General features: G+C 37.7%; 1 long non-coding RNA gene across 1 annotated transcript; it reads left to right on the top strand.

The window, feature by feature from the left end:
* Positions 1-10196: 10196 nt before the first annotated feature.
* LOC128286422 (uncharacterized) lies at positions 10197-19946 on the top strand. The gene is made up of 2 exons (XR_008276977.1): positions 10197-10306; positions 19754-19946. It is a non-coding gene; the product is annotated as an uncharacterized LOC128286422 (long non-coding RNA).

The raw sequence follows: 19946 nt of genomic DNA, 5'->3' as shown, positions 1-19946 counted from the left end.
ATTTTTCACAAGCGTATTAACTGAAATTTTTACAGCAAGTTCATTCATTCACGAATTACGTACCTTCAGAGTTTAACCGGATATAGCTACTCATTCAAAAGCCTTCGGGACATAGCTCGGTTATAGTAACCCGCACAAATGCCTTCGGGACTTAACCCGGATATCACAACTCACACAATTGCCTTCGGGCTTAGCCCGGATATCACAACTCGCACAATTGCCTTCGGGCTTAGCCCGGATTTATTCACTAGCACAAATGCCTTCGGGACTTAGCCCGGTTATCACACGAACATTCATACACATCTCAACAAATCATGACACATCTCTGTTTCAATTTCATAACAAAAATTCATACACATATCACTTAACAAGCAATGCCATTTTCGGCTCAATGGCCACATACAAAGGGCACGATTTTGATTTGCTTATAACATAGTCTAATCGAATCAAAATCTAAGTTTTGATGCTCGAAAACTTACCTCGGATGTTGTCGAGCACTTTCAACGGCTATTCAATCACCTTTTCCTTTCCTTTATTGGATCTAGTTCCCCTTTGCTCTTGAGCTTAATATTAACAAATAAATTGATTTAATCATTTTGAATATCAAAGGGGAATTCAAGGTACTTAGCCCTTATATATATTAGGCATTAGAGTCATGTATGTATGAAATCACGAATCAATTTCAATATATTAGCCAATATTCTTCTTAGCCGAATTTTCTAAATCGAGATAAAGCCATCAATATGCTTGCCCATGGCCGAATATACACATCAACCTATGTACTCATTCATGTGGCCGAATATACATGTATACACTAGTACTCAAATACTAACAATTGCACTTCACCTTAATAGCTAGCTTAGCAAACCTTGATTTAACATATAATTGTTCATAACACAATTTTAGCATACTCTCCATTCCATCAATTCCAAAACACATACATTACTCAATGATGTTCAAAATTATATTCAGCCTTAGCACACAACTTGCTAGCCGATTCTTCTCCATCTAACAACTAAGGCACATATGAGCTCATTTGTTAGACTCTACTTCATCTAACAACAACCATATTATACTAAAATTTCTTCTAAGGTCGAATTCATGTACCATCTTTAATACTCATACCAAGATTTTATTTTAAATAATTTACACACACCATTTACCTAACATCATTTAACTAAACACTTTAACAATTTCTGCTTTGACTATACACACATTCGGCAACTACCCATACACACACAAGCCGATTTTTCCCTATCATCCACACCATTTGCATGAACATTTAACTAACTCAAACTTCACCCATCCACCATTACTCATTAAATCACAAGACCACAATCATTTTCCTCAATTTCTTCCATGGCCGATTACCCAATATCACCACACAATCAAGATTTGACATGGCTAAGTAGGAAATTTTAGTAGCTAGCTTAAAGTATGCTAACCTTTCAAGAACCAACATGAACTCACTTACCTTAATTCAAGCTCAAGGGTGACCAAACCTTCTCTTGCTTTCTTCTTCAATTCGGCCAAACATGTTCAAAGATGAACACTTTTTTTTTTGTTTTTCTTTGTTCAATTCACGGCAAATGGGGGGGGGGGAAGGCATCCACACACATTTTTTTTGCTATCATCATTTTCCTTTTTCCATTTCTTTATTACTAGCTTTTATTTTATTGTTTCCTACATACCTCACTAACATAACATGTTTGAGACATGTTTCCACCCATAGCATGGCCGGCCACCATTTATCAAAAGTTGGATATTTGACATGCAAGTCCAAACTTTTTGTGACATGCATTATTTAGTCACTTCAACATTTGCCTAACACATTTCTAAATCTTCTCACATAAGTCCTATTTACCAAAATTCACCTATAATTAAACAAAATTCAAAAAGGAAATTTTCACACATGGATATTCACATATTTTAGACAATAAATACCATGTTCAAATAATTTGGTGACTCGGTTTAGCGGTCCCGAAATCGCTTTCCGACTAGGGTCACTTTAGGGCTATCACATAAATATTCCATGATAATGGGTTAGGTAAATGTTCCATGATAATGGTTTAGGTAAATGTTCCATGATGGGCATTTCATGTCTTTTGTATTAAAGAATTAAATGGATGAAATATGAAATTTTATTAAAAGAAAAAGGGGTGAAAAGAATGAAGTTTTGTCCATCTTTGTTCATCATAGCCGAAAGTTAGAGAAGAGAAAGGAGAGGAGAAAGCTCTTGAATGTTCGGTCACTTGGGGAAGAAAATTGAAGGTAAGTTCTTGTTACCTTGCTTCTATTTTGAGGTTCATGAGTTCTTCTTGATTCTACCTTAACTCTTGAAGCATATTTTGGTTTTTAGTTGTGTTGTGAGCATTTAGTCATGAATTAAAATGAAGGAAATGGTTGTTGTTTCATGTTCTTTTGATGAAAAATGGAAGATAGGTGAAGTTGAGCCAAACAAATGAGCATGCATGTGCCTTAGATGCTAAAGGGAAAAATCGGCTAACATGTTGTGCTTTAAAATGATGAAATGGAGATTATACTTAAGTAAAATCATAGATATGTGATGATTGATTGGTGATATACATGTTTAAATAACATGCATGCAAGGTATGTGTGAAAGAGTGATTTGGTAATAAATCTGCTTGGGACAGCAGCAGTAACGTGACTTTGGAAAATCACCATAAATTGTGAGAGATGAATTAGAAGCTGAATAAATTATGTAATTAAAGCTTATTGAGTCTAGTTTCAAATGAAATAAACAAGAACATATTTTGAATTCTGTACAATGAGAAATTTTATTCGTAATGAAGAGTGGTCAGATTAGTCAAATAGTGAAACATGGGAAACTTTGAGAAACATCTGGTATTGATTGGCTAAACCAAAAATTCTGAAAATTTTATGGATAGAAGATATATGAGTCTATTTTTAGGGAAAATTAACAGCACTTGATTTGGAGTTTCGTAGCTCTAGTTATAAATGATTTAGTGACTGTTGCTCAGAAAGATAGCTTGCAGTGAAATTATGATTATGTGGTAAACACTGACAAAAATTTGTTAATGAGTTGCTTATTGATTTCTTATAAGCTTACTCGATCTGTAGGTGTGGTTGGCGAGAATATTGTAAGGGGTTAATATGTAGTTCAGATTTGAATAGTTAGATTAACGTGTTAGTAATCCAGTTGTAGGCGTTCGTGTGTGGATCTCACAAGATATCGTCGCAAAAGCAGTGTGTAACTAACACCCTCTTATAGACCGGATCGGCACAAGTCGAAAAGCCAAATGCCAAAAAGTGGTATTTTGAGATCTTGCGAGTGTGTGAATGCTCATGAGATTAATAGTTTGATGTATATTGTAAATTAAAGTGATAAGACCGCAGAGTGCGATTCATGCATTTCGATATTTTTGGGCTTAATGGGCCAAAACGGATAATGGGCCAACGGCCCAAATAGGTAAGAAAACGCGTAAGTGTTTTCGATCGTACGTAAATGGCTATGTTATGTATGAAAACCTTAAGAATAGTTAAATTACTTGAATACCCTATGTATGCAAAATTACCATTATACCCTAGGGTTACTTTTGACCAAAAGCATGACGATCCGATTCGTATGATGTATGCCATGATTATATATCATTGCATGGGGACTTGGGTTATACTATGGAGGAAGCGCCCGGTGGCTATGCCACAATTATTCGATCCGTGGCTCGCCACATATATTCGCCCCGGTGGCTATGCCACAATTATCTGATCCGTGGCTCGCCACATATATTCTGCTCGTGGCTTTGCCACAATATTCAGATCTGGTGACTCACACAATATCTCGCGCTTTATTGCGATTTACGTGGTGTGTAGCGGTTGGATGGGTCGAGTAGTCTCCCACATGGTGTAAGGCTGGTACGGGTGTTATGGATGAATCTGGTTGGGTTTCGCATAAACATGTAATATATGTTCTGCTCATTATGGGCCTATGGGCTTTATTCAATTACATTCGGGCTAAGGGCAACTTATTCTATTTCGTGGTTTGAGCCGATATAGGCTATGGTTGGGTTAATTTACACACGAGTTTCCCCAAACTCACCCCTTTTATTTTCATCCACGCAGTAATCCCCAACCATAATGGGCTTGAGTCGTGAGGAAATTCGGAGTGGCCACCCGCTCGAAAGTTTGATTTTCTTCCGTGAATCGACATCCTTTTATTTACGTTTGAAGTTTTGGGTTTTTAAATGTAATAAGGCCGCTTAATTATTTTTTATGGTTTTAATATGTATTACTAAGATAGTATTACTTATTTTAACTGTTGAAATTGGATAGTTTTAGGACGCGTTTTCAAAAAAAAAAAAACAAAATTGATTTCAAAATAACACGACAACAAGCAAAGCTTCCGCAATGAAAGTATTTTCCAAAATTAATCACTTTTCCTAAAATGACTTAATCAAATCGGTTTCCTAGAAATATCCATGACGTTAAGGTGTGGCAATGGCGGTATGCATGTCAGGATTGGATCCGAAGGAGCTTGGTATTAAGCAAATCCGATGGACTCACCACCTCTTTTCCTGGTTTCCTACCCGGTGCATGACTTCTATTCACTTTAACCTATAATGAAATTATCTTTTAAAACACTAAGTAAGTTTTTCTGGATCAACAATATAAAATGTTTTGAACGCTTTGATATGGCATGTCGGATCCAGTCATAACGTCTGGGCCGAGTTTAGGGTGTTACATTTAGTGGTATCAGAGCCTAGGTTGCAACAACTTGGCTATGGAATGGATTTAAAAAAAAACAAAAATTTTCAAAAACAAAAAAATTTTATAAAGATTGCGAAAAATGCGATTTTCAAAATTTAGATCTTTAGAAGGTGACATTCCGAATCTCCGGCCCAAGCCTGTAAGTATTACTTTGAACTCTTCTGAATATTTTTTTGACTTATCTGTCTGTACTGAAATCCTGCTAGGATACTCTAGATAGGATGATACTGAAATTATAGGAAAATCTAATAAGAGATCGAATCGAAGCTAGACTTTGATTCTCGAAAACAAACTCGAACTCTTCGTCGATTCATAAAACATCTGTAATAAACACTGGAATATTAATTGATGCATAAAAATTCGTAATCAAAATAATACGATATAAGTACAAGAGGTCGTAGACGGAGCTGAGGAAGTGCTCGAGCGAGATCTTCGTCTTCGAGATAGATGCCGGCGGTGGATGCACCGGTACCACTGACAACAGGGGTAGAGTCTCATGACCGCGGTGCCGGGGATGATGCCCTGTCACAGGCAATGCTTCGTGTTTTGGAAAGGGCTACCGGGGCAAGTGCGGGTAATGGAGTTCGGGGATCTATTTCTGAATGACTTCTGGCTAACGGAGCGGAGATCTTTAGGGGCGTGTCTGGTATAGCCTCGAATGTGGCAGAATATTGGTTGGAGGCCACGAGCGGATTATGGATGACTTGGACCGCTCGAGGAGATTGTGAGTGGGGTATCTGTACTAAGTCCTTTGGGTCACTTTCGGTTAGGGTAGACAAACCGTATAGGGATGTACCCTTAGAAACTCAAGGTAGGATTTTCCTAGAGATCTGATGGAGTTACTGTTCGGAGAGTTTGATCTCATTTTGGGAATGGACTGGCTTGTTAAGCATAAGGCGACCCTGGATTGTGCTGCTAAACGAATGGTGTTAAGGACCAAAAAGGATGAGGAGGTTATGGTGATAGGTGAGCGAAGGGATTATTTGTCCAATGTGGTGTCGGCTTTAAGAGCCAAAAAATGGATTCGGAAAGGTTGTGGGCCTATTTGGCATTTGTAATTCATTCAGAAGAGGAGGGATTGATAGTGGATAAGGTTAGGACCGTAAAGGAGTTCCAAGATGTTTTTCCGGAGGAGCTTCCAGGATTGCCTCCGAACCGAGAAGTTGACTTTGGAATAGATTTATTGCCTGGAACGGCGCCCGTGTCCATCGCACCGTATAGGATGACATCGAAGGAGTTAGTGGAGTTAAAGGCTCAAATTCAAGAGTTGTTGGATAGGGGCTTCATTAGGCCAAGCGTGTCTCCATGGGGAGCACCGGTGCTATTCGTGAAAAAGAAGGATGGTACGATGCGGATGTGCATTGATTATCGCCAGTTGAACAAACTGACGATTAAGAATAAGTATCAACTGCCAAGGATTGATAATCTGTTTGACCAGCTTAGAGGAGCTTTTGTATTTTCCAATATCGACCTTCGATCTGGATATCATCAGTTAAGGGTCAAGGAGGCAGATATCCATAAGACAGCATTCAGGATTCAGTATGGTCATTACGAGTTTCTGGTTATGCCATTTGGACTAACGAATGCTCCTGCAGCGTTTATGGATCTGATGAATCGTGTGTTCCAACCATTTTTAGATCAGTTCGTAGTCGTCTTTATTGACTATATCCTGGTATATTCTGAAACTGAAGCGAAACATGATGAATATCTCCGTATAGTACTGCGAGTGTTAAGGGAGAAGGAACTCTTTGCGAAGTTCAGCAAGTGTGAATTTTGGTTAAGGGAGGTAACCTTCTTAGGACATGTGGTCTTTGCCGAAGGGATTAAGGTGGACCCTCGAAAGATTGAAGCAATTTTGGAGTGGAAGCCACCTAGGACGGTGTCGAAAATTCGACGTTTTCTAGGGTTGGCAGGATACTACAGAAGTTTTGTGGAAGGTTTTTCTGTGATGGCAGCACCTCTGACAAAACTCATAAGGAAAGGGGTACCGTTTGTATGGACTGAGACCCAGCAGGAGGCTTTTGAGAAGTTGAAGAAAGTTCTGATTCAAGCACCTGTGTTAATTCAGCCAGAGTCTGGGAAGGATTTTACTGTGTACAGTGACGCATCACATGTAGGCTTGGGCTGCGTGTTAATGTAGGAGGGTAAGGTAGTTGCATATGCATCACAACAGCTTAAATCTCACGAAGGGAACTATCTTACTCATGATTTGGAGTTTGCGGCAGTGATATTTGCACTTAAGATTTGGAGACATTACTTGTACAGGGAGAGGTGTATTATATACACAGACCACAAGGGTCTTAAGTATTTGTTGACTCAGAAGGAGCTGAACCTTAGGCAAAGGAAATGGATTGAGTTGCTTAAGGATTATGACTATTCGATCGAGTATCACCAGGCAAGGCTAATGTGGTAGCCGATGCTCTAAGTCGTAGAATCAGATTCGATCCGAAAGCAATATTTGCTTGTCTCGAGTCTCAGATGATGATAGAAGTCTGTTGGCTGAGTTGCAAGTGAGGCCAACCTGGGTGGATCAGATTAAGGAAAAGCAGTTGAACGATGAGTCTTTGGTCGCTCGTTTTCAACAAGTTAAGGAAGGGGAAACTTCTGAGTTTGGGTTAAATGGCGAAGGAGTTCTGTGTTTTCGAGGAAGAATTTGTGTTCCGAAGGACTCTGATTTGAGGCAGACAATATTAAAGGAAGCTCATAGAGGACTTTGTGCTATGCATCCTGGAGGGAACAAGTTGTATCACGACTTACGAGAATTGTACTGGTGGCCTGGACTTAAACGATAAGTAACGGAGTTTGTAGGGAAATGTCTGACATGCCAACAAGTGAAAGCTGAGCATCAATTACCCTCTGGACTGTTACAGTCAGTGAAGATACCACTTTGGAAGTGGGAGAGGGTAACCATGGACTTTGTGAGTGGGCTGCCCTTGACACCATCAAAGAAAGACTCGGTGTGGGTGATTGTGGATAGGTTGACCAAATCAGCCCATTTCATACCTGTACGTACTGACTTTTTGCTTCAAAAGTTAGCCAAGTGTATGTGGCAGAGATTGTACGACTTCATGGAGTCTCAGTTTCGATTGTCTTTGACCGGGATCCCAGATTTACATCTCGGTTTTGGCAAAAGTTGCATGAGGCATTAGGGACGCGATTGAATTTTAGTACGGCTTTCCATCCCCAGACTGATGGTCAATCGGAAAGGGTTATTCAGATTCTAGAGGACATGTTGAGAGGATGCGTGATTGACTTTTGAGGTAGTTGGGAGGATTACTTGCCGTTAGCAGAATTTGCGTACAATAACAGTTACCAGGCAAGTATTCGAATGGCACCATATGAAGCACTGTATGGACAAAGGTGCCGTACACCTAGTTGTTGGACTGAACTAGGAGAGCGACAAGTTCTTGGACCAGAGTTGGTAGCTGATACTGAGGATAAGGTCAGAATAATTAGAGACCGGTTAAGAGAAGCATCTGATAGGCAAAAGTCGTATACAAATTTGAAGCGTAAGGAGATTGAGTACTCAGTAGGTGATATGGTTTTCTTAAAGGTTTCTCCTTGGAAGAAAATATTAAGGTTTGGTAAGAAGGGCAAGTTGAGTCCGCGGTTCATTGGGCCTTATCGGGTTTTGAAGCGAGTAGGCCCAATGGCTTATCAATTGGAATTGCCTCCAGAGTTAGATAGGATTCACGATGTTTTTCACGTCTCCATGTTAATGCGTTATCGTTCTGACTCTACTCATGTCGTGCCAGTTGCAGAAATTGAAGTTCAGACTGATTGAACCTTTGAGGAGGAGCCTGTGCAAATATTGGCTCGAGATGTTAAAGTTCTCAGAAGGAAATCTGTCCCGTTAGTGAAAGTACTTTGACGTAATCATGGAAGGGAAGAAGCTACTTGGGAATCAGAAGAGACTATGCGTCAACAATACCCTCAACTAGTTGGATCAGGTAAATTTCGAGGACGAAATTTCTTTAAGGAGGGTAGAGTTGTAACGCCCCAATTTTCGGGAATTCTGTGAATGTTGGCATAGGTTTAATTATGTTAGTGGGCCTCTAGAAGGCCCAAGCTTAAGATAGAACCCGACAATTTTAGTTAATTTTTGTTCCATAAGAAAAAGGGGGTGAAATTATGAAATAGAACCTATGTGAAAATGTTTGAAAATGCTATAGGCTAAGTTAAAGTGGCCAAATAAATAGGAGTGCAAAATAGGAGGATTTGCATGACAAACCTTCCATTTTACATGAAGTGGCCAGCCATCATGTTGTTGTAGACAATATGAGCACTTGATATCCATAATTCATGGTACAAATTGATAATGGGTTAGGTAAATGTTCCATGATAATGGATTAGGTAAATATTCCATGATAATGGGTTAGGTAAATGTTCCATGATAATGGTTTAGGTAAATGTTCCATGATGGGCATTTCATGTCTTTTGTATTAAAGAATTAAATGGATGAAATATGAAATTTTATTAAAAGAAAAGGGGTGAAAAGAACAAAGTTTTGTCCATCTTTGTTCATCATAGCCGAAAGTTAGAGAAGAGAAAGGAGAGGAGAAAGCTCTTGAGTGTTCAGTCACTTGGGGAAGAAAATTGAAGGTAAGTTCTTAGTACCTTGCTTCTATTTTGAGGTTCATGAGTTCTTCTTGATTCTACCTTAACTCATGAAGCATATTTTGGTTTTTAGTTGTGTTGTGAGCATTTAGTCATGAATTAAAATGAAGGAAATGGTTGTTGTTTCATGTTCTTTTGATGAAAAATGGAAGATAGGTGAAGTTGAGCCAAACAAATGAGCATGCATGTGCCTTAGATGCTAAAGGGAAAAATCAGCCAACATGTTGTGCTTTAAAATGATGAAATGGAGATTATACTTAAGTAAAATCATAGATATGTGATGATTGATTGGTGATATACATGTTTAAATAACATGCATGCAAGGTATGTGTGAAAGAGTGATTTGGTAATAAATCTACTTGGGACAGCAGTAGTAACGTGACTTTGGAAAATCACCATAAATTGTGAGAGATGAATTAGAAGCTGAATAAATTATGTAATTAAATCTTATTGAGTCTAGTTTAAAATGAAATAAATAAGAACATATTTTGAATTCTGTACAATGAGGAATTTGATTCGTAATGAAGAGTGGTCAGATTAGTCAAACAGTGAAACATGGGAAAATTTGAGAAAAATCTGGTATTGATTGGCTAAACCAAAAATTCTAAAAATTTTATGGATAGAAGATATATGAGTCTATTTTCAGGGAAAATTAACGGCACTTGATTTGGAGTTTCGTAGCTCCAGTTATAAATGATTTAGTGACTGTTGCTCAGGAAGACAGCTTGCAGTGAAATTATGATTATGTGGTAAATACTGACAAAAATTTGTTAATGAGTTGCTTATTCATTTCTTATAAGCTTACTCTGATCTGTAGGTGTGGTTGGCCGAATATTGTAAGGGGTTAATATGTAGTTCGTATTTGAATAGTTAGATTAACATGTTAGTAATCCAATTGTAGGGGGTTCGTGTGTGGATCTCGTCAGCATATCGTCGCAAACAGGTGTGTAACTAACACCCTCTTATAGACTAGATCTGTAATGGCCTAAATTCAAGGTTATCGGAACAATGGTTTTGTAACCATAGATCCGATTTAAAGAAAAATTTATTTTAATATTTTTGCTTGAAAATTTATATGATAGGAAAATCGTATGAAAATATTGATAGGAAAATTTTATCGATTTAGTGATTAGTTAGAAAAAGAAATTATTGAAGAAATTGGGTAAAATAAGGTATCGGGACCTCTATCTCAGAAACCGAGTCAAAAATAATTTTATAAATATTTATGAAATGTTATTAATGTGGTATTAAAATTTCGTTAGGAAATTTTAATGTTTGGGTAGTCAATTAAATGAAAAGGACCAATTGTAATAGGTGTAAAAGTTGCTAGAGTGATTAAATAGCTTATTAGTCTGATGAGAAAGGATTTAAAAGGCAATTAGACCCAAAAGTTATTTGGGCTGGCCGGCAAGGGTATGCAATCAGCAGAAAAATTGATAAATTAAGGGTAAAATTGGAATATTGCAAAATTAACTAAATAAAACTAGGACTAAATAGGAAATATCTAGATTTCTCTTCATTTCTCTTCAATTCCAGCAGCTAAAAACGCCATAGGAGGGTTCTCTAAGCTGGTATTTCATAATTTTTGCACCAAATCCAGAAGATTCAAATACGAAGCTAGATCGAGGAAAGGAAAAAGTTTGGGATTAGTAGATTTTTACCGCTTACAAACAAGTATCAAGGTAAGTTCGTAACTTGAATTATATTCTTAAATGCTTGAGATTGTATGTTATTGATGTGAATATGATTTGAATGTTCATTATATGGAAATTTATGAAACATTGATATATTTGATAAAATGGGAAGAAATCCCGCTTGAATGAAAGGAAAATTCGATGGATCTCTCGAAAAGGAATTGACGGTAAAAGGATCTAGCCCGAACGGGTGATCCTATCTGATATAGCCCTCCCAAGAATATGTGTAAAATGGATTTAGCTCGGACGGTAATCCAATTAGGGTCTGAATTTAGCCTCGACTGGTAATTCAGATCCAAGCTCATTAGAGTAATTGTCGCTGCGGGATTTAGCTCGACCGGTAATCCCGACAATACTCTATGAGTTTATATTGCGTGATTTAGCTCGACCGGTAATCCCGCCGCAAGGTTGAGGTTCAAGGGAGTGTGCTCTCTGAAATGGAAATGTCACATGAATATGAATTGACGGACTCGAATTGTACACTAAAAGTGTACCTCAAAATCCATTGAAATTCGATAAATTCAACGGGATAAATATGAAAAATAATAAGGAATGAAAATCATGGTATTGATGAGTACATCAATCATGGTATATATATATATTATTGATACATGGAAATTATTGTACTAACTTGAATGTTGAGTTTGTGCATGTTAGGGTAATAATGCATTGAATGGATATATGAATGTTTATTATATTGTATTGAAAATATTAGGTAAGTATAATTCTTGTTACATGAGCTTACTAAGCACAAAGTGCTTACCCGCTTCCTTTTTCCCTGCTTTTGTAGTGTTAAGAGCTCGGAGGTCGGATTTGGTGGAGACACATCACATCGTCAACCTCGTGGATTTCGGTATATAAAGAAACTTTATTTTGGAAATCAATGGCATGTATAAGCTAACAAAGTAAATGTTAACGTGAAATGAATGTAAAGTTAGCCATTAGTATGGTTAACAAACCCGGTTATAGATATGTGATGACGTTATTTTATATAAATGCATGAATCTATCATGAAAATATGTTGAATTGATTTGGTTGATGTGGATTGGTCTCGATTTAATATTACAGGAAGGTTAGATATTTATAAAAGGGCTATATTGAATATAAAAAAATTAATTGTAAACTCGGTAATGCCTCGTACCTATTCCAAGAATGAATACGGGTAGGGTATTACATTTATTGGTATCGAGCTACGGTTTAGCGGTTCTAGGACCGATGTAGCAAATACTGAGATTAGTGTACATGCCATTTAAATTATTATTGATAGTGTGATATCTCCCACCATTTAAAATGTGTTTTTCTTATAGTAATGTCATCCGACCGAGCTCAATCTGAGGAAGCCGGGAGTCATGCTCCGCTTCAAAGACAAAGAGAAGAAACTAGCGTAGAAGGCCCGAGACAGAGGGTCGAGGGAGGAGGCAAAAGCACCTTCTTTCAAATGATGAATGAATGGTTTAATCAATACTTAAGAACTAACCTCAGAGTGCAAGAAGTTCAAGTTCCTCTCCTCTGCTTTTACCGGTTCCCGAGATCCCATAAGGTGCAGTCTTGAATCACGTAAAAGGAAAGCTCCAGAGATAAAATTTGAAAATATGGGGTAAGAATTTCGAGCAGCAGCTTGATGATGATTCGAATGAGCTGAATTCTGGTTAGAAAATACTACTTGGGTTCTGGAAGAATTATCTTGTACACCGTAAGAATGTCCAAATGTGCCGCCTCACCGCTAAAAGATACAACTTACCATTGGTGGAATACTAAAGCTTCAGTTGTTCCGAAAGAAGAAATTACATGGGAATTCTTTCGCATCGAGTTCGAAAAAAATATATCACCAGAGGTTCCTTGACCGTAAAAGAAAAGAATTTCTTGAGCTAAAACAGGCAATAGATCAAGATCTGAATATGAAAGAGAATTTGTTTGATTGAGTAAATATGCTCGAGAATGGGTACAATCGGTTGAAATGTGTAAACGATTCAAGAAGGGTTGAATGAAGACATTAAGTTACTTGATCGAATTCTTGAAATTCGAGAGTTTGCTACATTGGCGAGAGAGCTTATAAAGCGTAAGAATTGAGCAAAGAAAAGAAACAGTGAGAGGGAAGCTCGAATTTTAGTAAAAGACCGATGGAAAAATCCCGCTTTCGCTTCAAAGAAATTGAAGAAATATCGATCGTTCTACTTCACCATTGGGTATTCGGGCAAAGAGCGAGGTTCTCAACGCACTAATCCAAGGCCTTCTACTCCATCAGTGACCAGTGTTGGCAGTGTTGGCACTCCTAAACCGAGATGCCAGTACTGTAATAAAGCTCATTTTGGTGAATGTCGATTTAAGAGTGGGGCTTGTTACCGATGTGGTTCTTTTGACCATTTCCTCAGAGATTGTCCAGAAAGGGTTGAAAAAGAAGTTGAACATATATCGAAGCCGAGTAATCTAGTTTCGAGGGGCAGACCACCTCGACCATCCGGTAATGTCAGTGGTAGTTGAGGAGCTACAAAAGATACTATAGGTAGGCCTGAGGTACGAGCACCTGCTAGGACATATGGCATTCGTGCCAGAGAAGATGCTTCAGCACCCGATGTTATTACTGGTACATTTTCTTTACTTGATAATCGATATTATCGCATTGATTGATCCCGGTTCTACGCATTCATATATATGTGTTAAACTTGCAATTGTTAAAAATTTATCTGTTGAACCTACTGAATTTGTGGTTAAAGTCTCAAACCCCCTGGGCCAGTCTGTGTTAGTGGATAAAATTTGTAAAAATTGTCCACTGATGGTAAGAGGTTATTGTTTCCCGGCTAATTTGATGTTACTGCCATTTGATGAATTTGACGTGATATTGGGTATGGATTGGTTAACCCAAAGATGATGCGGTAGTAAATTGTAAACAAAAATATATTGTGTTAAAATGTAAGAATGGTGAGTTGCTCCGGGTGAAATCTGATCAGACAGAGGGGTTATCTGATATGATTTCAGTAATGGCAGCACAGAGGTATGTCAAAAAGGGGTATGATGCTTACTTGGCTTATGTACTCGACACCAAGGTATCTGAGTCAAAGATACAGAAGCGCCCAGTGGTATGTGAATTTTCCGATGTGTTTCGGAAGAATTACCGGATTGCCACCGAAAGAGAAGTGGAATTTTCTATAGATTTGATTCCGAACTACTCCGATCTCCATAGCTCGCATCGGATGGCTCCTATAGAATTAAAAGAGTTAAAGACACAATTGCAAGAGCTTGTTGATGGGGGTTTTGTTCGACCGAGTCATTCACCTTGGGGTGCTCCGGTTCTGCTTTGTGAAAAAGAAAGATGGGTCTTTGAGATTGTGTATCGACTACCGGCACTTAATAAAGTAACCATAAAGAATAAGTACCGTTACCCGGATTGATGATTTATTTGATCGGTTGAAAGGTGCTACTATGTTTTCAAAGATTGATCTTCAATCGAGTTATTATCGCCACTGGTAAAGGAGTCGATGTGCCAAAAACAGCCTTTAGAACCGTGTACGGGCATTATGAGTTTCTAGTTATGCCGTTTGGGCTAACTAATGCACCCGCAGATTCATGGATTTGATGAACCGGATATTTAGACCGTATTTAGACAGATTTGTAGTAGTATTCATTGATGATATTTTGGTTTATTCTCGGGATGAAGAAGAACATGCGAACATTTGAGAATTGTGTTGCAAATTCTACGAGAGAAGCGGTTGTATGCTAAATTCAAGAAATGTGAATTTTGGCTTCGAGAAGTGAGTTTTCTTGGACACATTGTATCTGCCGAAGGCATCGGGTAGATCCAAGTAAAATCTCACTATTGTCAATTGGAGTCCACCGAAGAATGTATCTGAAGTTAGAAGTTTCTTGGGTTTAGCTGGTTATTATCGGAGATTTGTACAGGGATTCTCCATGATAGCTTCTCCAATGACTCGATTATTGCAGAAAGATGTAAAGTTCGAGTGGGCTGATGAATGTCAACAAAGTTTCAACCGATTGAAAGACCTATTAACGAAAGCACTGTATTAGTGCAAATGAACCGGTAAGGAATTTGTTATTTACAAGTGATGCCTCATTAAATGGTTTAGGTTGTGTTTTGATGCAAGAAGGTAAAGTAATAGCCTATGCTTCAAGACAACTTAAACCACATGAAAGAAATTACCCAAGACATGATCTTGAATTAGTTGCTATTGTATTTATACCAAGATATGGCGGCATTACTTGTATGGTGAGAAATGTCATATTTATACCGATCATAAAAGCTTGAAATATTTGATGACACGAAAGATTTGAATTTGAGACAGTAGCAGTGGCTTGAACTAATAAAGGACTATGATTTGATTATTGATTACCATCCGGTAAGGCTAATGTTGTAGCTGATGCTTTGAGCCGAAAATCTCTGTTTGCTTTACGAGCTATGAATACCCGGTTATCATTGACTGATGATGGTTCAATCCTAGCTGAATTGAGAGCTAAACCGACATTTTTACAACAAATATGTGAAGCTCAGAAGAATAATGAGAAGTTACAGGATAAACGGGCACAGTGTGAGTCAGGTAATGATTCTAAATTTCAGATTGGTTCTGATGATTGTTTATTATTCAGAGGTAGGGTATGTGTACCTCAGAATTCAGAGCTCATACAGAAGATTCTATGCGAGGCCTACAGTAGTACTATGTCTGTACATCCGGGGAGTAATAAAATGTATAATGATCTGAAAAAGATGTACTGGTGGTCGGGAATGAAACGTGATATCTCTGAGTTTGTATCAAGGTGTTTAATATGTCAACAAGTTAAAGTTGAACATCGTACCTTCGGGTTACTTGACCAATTACTATACCGAATGGAAATGGGAAAGAATCACTATGGATTTTGTATCGGGCTACCTTTGTCTCGAGGAAAAAATGCTATTTGGGTGATTGTAGACCGATTGACAAAGTCTCGCTCACTTTATTCCTAATGCGTATGGATTATTCTTTAGATAAACTAGTTGAACTGTATATATCCGAGATTGTCGTGTTACATGGAGTGCCTGCTCCATTATATCGATAGAGATCCCCGATTTACGCCTCGCTTCGGGACAAATTGCAAGAAGCCTTGGGTACTCGGTTGTATTTCAAAGATCGCATTTCATCCTCGATGATGGTCAATCTGAAGTGTAATTCAAGTATTGGAAGATATGCTCCGATGTTGTATACTAGAGTTTGAAGGTAATTGGGAGAGGTATCTACCTTTGATTGAATTTGCTTACAATAACAGCTTATCGCCTAGTATTAAAATGGCTCCGTATGAAGCTTTGTATGGTAGAAAATGTAGAACACCGTTATATTGGATGAGCTCAATGAAAGGAAGATACATGGGGTTGATTTGATTCGGAAATGAAGAAAAGTAAAGGTTATTCGAGATAGTCTAAAAGCGACTTCCGATCGTCAAAAATCATATGCCGACCTTAAGCGAAAAGAGATTAAATTTCAAGTCGGTGACAAGGTATTTCGAAAGTGTCTCCTTGGAAGAAAGTTCTTCGATTCGGTCGAAAGGGTAAATTGAGTCCAAGATTTATCGGCCCTATGAAATCATAGAAAGAATTGGACCGGTCGCTTATCGATTGGCATTACCACCGAACTTGATAGAATCCATAATGTTTTTAATGTATCTATGTTACGACGATATCGATCGATCCTTCACATGTTATTTCTCCGATGATGTAGAGATTCAACCGGATATGACTTACGGTGAAGAACCGGTCAAGATATTGGCACGGAGACAAAAGAGCTTAGAAATAAAAAGATAAATTTGGTGAAAGTATTGTGGCAAAAGCACGGATTGAGGAAGCAACATGGGAACCGGAGGAGGCAATGAGGAAACAATACCCAAACCTCTTTATCGGTAAGATTTTCGAGGACGAAAATCCTTAAAAGGGGGAGAGTTGTAATGGCCTAAATTAAGGTTATCGAACAATGGTTTCAGAACCATAGATCCGATTTAAAGAAAAATTTATTTTAATATTTTTGCTTGAAAATTTATATGATAGGAAAATCGTATGAAAATATTGATAGGAAAATTTTATCGATTTAGTGATTAGTTAGAAAAAGAAATTATTGAAGAAATTGGGTAAAATAAGGTATCGGGACCTCTATCTCGTAAAACCGAGTCAAAAATAATTTTATAAATATTTATGAAATGTTATTAATGTGGTATTAAAATTTCGTTAGGAAATTTTAATGTTTGGGTAGTCAATTAAATGAAAAGGACTGAATTGTAATAGGTGTAAAAGTTGCTAGAGTGATTAAATAGCTTATTAGTCTGATGAGAAAGGATTTAAAAGGCAATTAGACCCAAAAGTTATTTGGGCTGGCGGCAAGGGTATGCAATCAGAGAAAAATTGATAAATTAAGGGTAAAATTGGAATATTGCAAAATTAACTAAATAAAACTAGGACTAAATAGGAAATATCTAGATTTCTCTTCATTTCTCTTCAATTCCAGCAGCTAAAAACGCCATAGGAGGGTTCTCTAAGCTGGTATTTCATAATTTTTGCACCAAATCCAGAAGATTCAAATACGAAGCTAGATCGAGGAAAGGAAAAAGTTTGGGATTAGTAGATTTTTACTGTTTACAAACAAGTATCAAGGTAAGTTCGTGTAACTTGAATTATATTCTTAAATGCTTGAGATTGTATGTTATTGATGTGAATATGATTTGAATGTTCATTATATGGAAATTTATGAAACATTGATATATTTGATAAAATGGGAAGAAATCCCGTTTGAATGAAAGGAAAATTCGATGGATCTCTGAAAAGGAATTGACGGTAAAAAGGATCTAGCCCGAACGGGTGATCCTATCCTGATATAGCCCTCCCGAAGAATATGTGTAAAATGGATTTAGCTCGGACGGGTAATCCGAATTAGGGTCTGAATTTAGCCTGGACTGGTAATTCAGATCCAAGCTCATTAGAGTAATTGTCGTTGCGAGATTTAGCCTCGACCGTAATCCCGACAATACTCTATGAGTTTATATTGCGGATTTAGCTCGGACCGGTAATCCCGCCGCAAGGTTGAGGTTCATGAGTGTGCTCTCTAAATGGAAATGTGCGCACATGAATATGAATTGACGGACTTAATTGTACACTAAAAGTGTACCTCGAAAATCCATTGAAATTCGATAAATTCAACGGGATAAATATGAAAAATAATAAGGGAATGAAAATCATGGTATTGATGAGTACATCAATCATGGTATATATATATATTATTGATACATGGAAATTATTGTACTAACTTGAATGTTGAGTTTGTGCATGTTAGGGTAATAATGCATTGAATGGATATATGAATGTTTATTATATTGTATTGAAAATATTAGGTAAGTATAATTCTTGTTACATGAGCTTACTAAGCACAAAGTGCTTACCCCGTTTCCTTTTTCCCTGTTTTGTAGTGTTAAGAGCTCGGAGGTCGGATTTGGTGGAGACACATCACATCGTCAACCTCGGGATTTCTGGTATATAAAGAAACTTTATTTTGGAAATCAATGGCATGTATAAGCTAACAAAGTAAATGTTAACGTGAAATGAATGTAAAGTTAGCCATTAGTATGGTTAACAAACACAGTTATAGATATGTGATGACGTTATTTTATATAAATGCATGAATCTATCATGAAAATATGTTGAATTGATTTGGTTGATGTGGATTGGTCTCGATTTAATATTACAGGAAGGTTAGATATTTATAAAAGGGCTATATTGAATATAAAAAAATTAATTCAGAACTCCTAGTAATGCCTCGTACCTATTCCTAAGAATGAATACGGGTAGGGGTATTACAAGATCGGCACAAGCCGAAAAGCCGAAATGCCGAAAAGCCAGTATTTTGAGATCTTGCAAGTGTGTGAATGCTCATGAGATTAATAGTTTGATGTATATGGTAAATTAAAGTGATAAGATTGCAGAGTGCGCGATTCTGTGCATTACGATATTTTTGGGCTTAATGGGCCAAAAACGGGATAATGGGCCAACGGGCCCAAATTGGTAAGAAAACGCGGTAAGTGTTTCCGATCGTACGTAAATGGCTATGTTATGTATGAAAACCTTAAGAATAGTTAAATTACTTGAATACCCCTATGTACGCAAAATTACCATTATACCCCTAGGGTTACTTTTGACTGAAAAACATGACGATCTGATTCTGTATGATGTATGCCATGATTATATATCTGTTGCATGGGGACTTGGGTTATACTATGGAGGAAGCGCCCGGTGGCTATGCCACAATTATTCGATCCGGTGGCTCGCCACATATATCTGCCCCGTGGCTATGCCACAATTATCTGATCTGGTGGCTCTGCCACATATATCTGCTCCGTGGCCCCGCCACAATATTCAGATCTGTGACTCGTCACAATATCTGGTAGCCTCGCTGCGATTTCTGTGGTGTGTAGCAGTTGGGTGGGTCGAGTAGTCTCCCCACATGGTGTAAGGCTAGTACGGGGGTGTTATGGATGAATCAAGGTTGGGTTTTTGCATAAACATGTAATATCTGTTCTATTCTGTTATGGGCCTATGGGCTTTATTCTGAATTTTGTTCTGGGCTAAGGGCAACTTATTCTATTTTTGTGGTTTGAGCTGATATAGGCTATGGTTGGGTTAATTTACACACTGAATTTCCCCAAACTCACCCCTTTTATTTTCATCCACGCAGGTAATCCCCAACCATAGTGGGCTTGGAGCTGTGAGGGAATTCGGAGTGGCCACCCGTTCTGAAAGTTTGATTTTCTTCTGGTGAACTGGACATCCTTTTATTTACGTTTGAAGTTTTGGGTTTTTAAATGTAATAAGGCCGCTTAATTATTTTTGATGGTTTTAATATGTATTACTAAGATAGGTATTACTTA

The sequence above is a fragment of the Gossypium arboreum genome, chromosome 13 (genome assembly GCF_025698485.1).
Source record: "Gossypium arboreum isolate Shixiya-1 chromosome 13, ASM2569848v2, whole genome shotgun sequence".
NCBI classification, from domain to species: domain Eukaryota; kingdom Viridiplantae; phylum Streptophyta; class Magnoliopsida; order Malvales; family Malvaceae; genus Gossypium; species Gossypium arboreum.
This window is presented reverse-complemented; position numbering and strand designations above follow the sequence as displayed.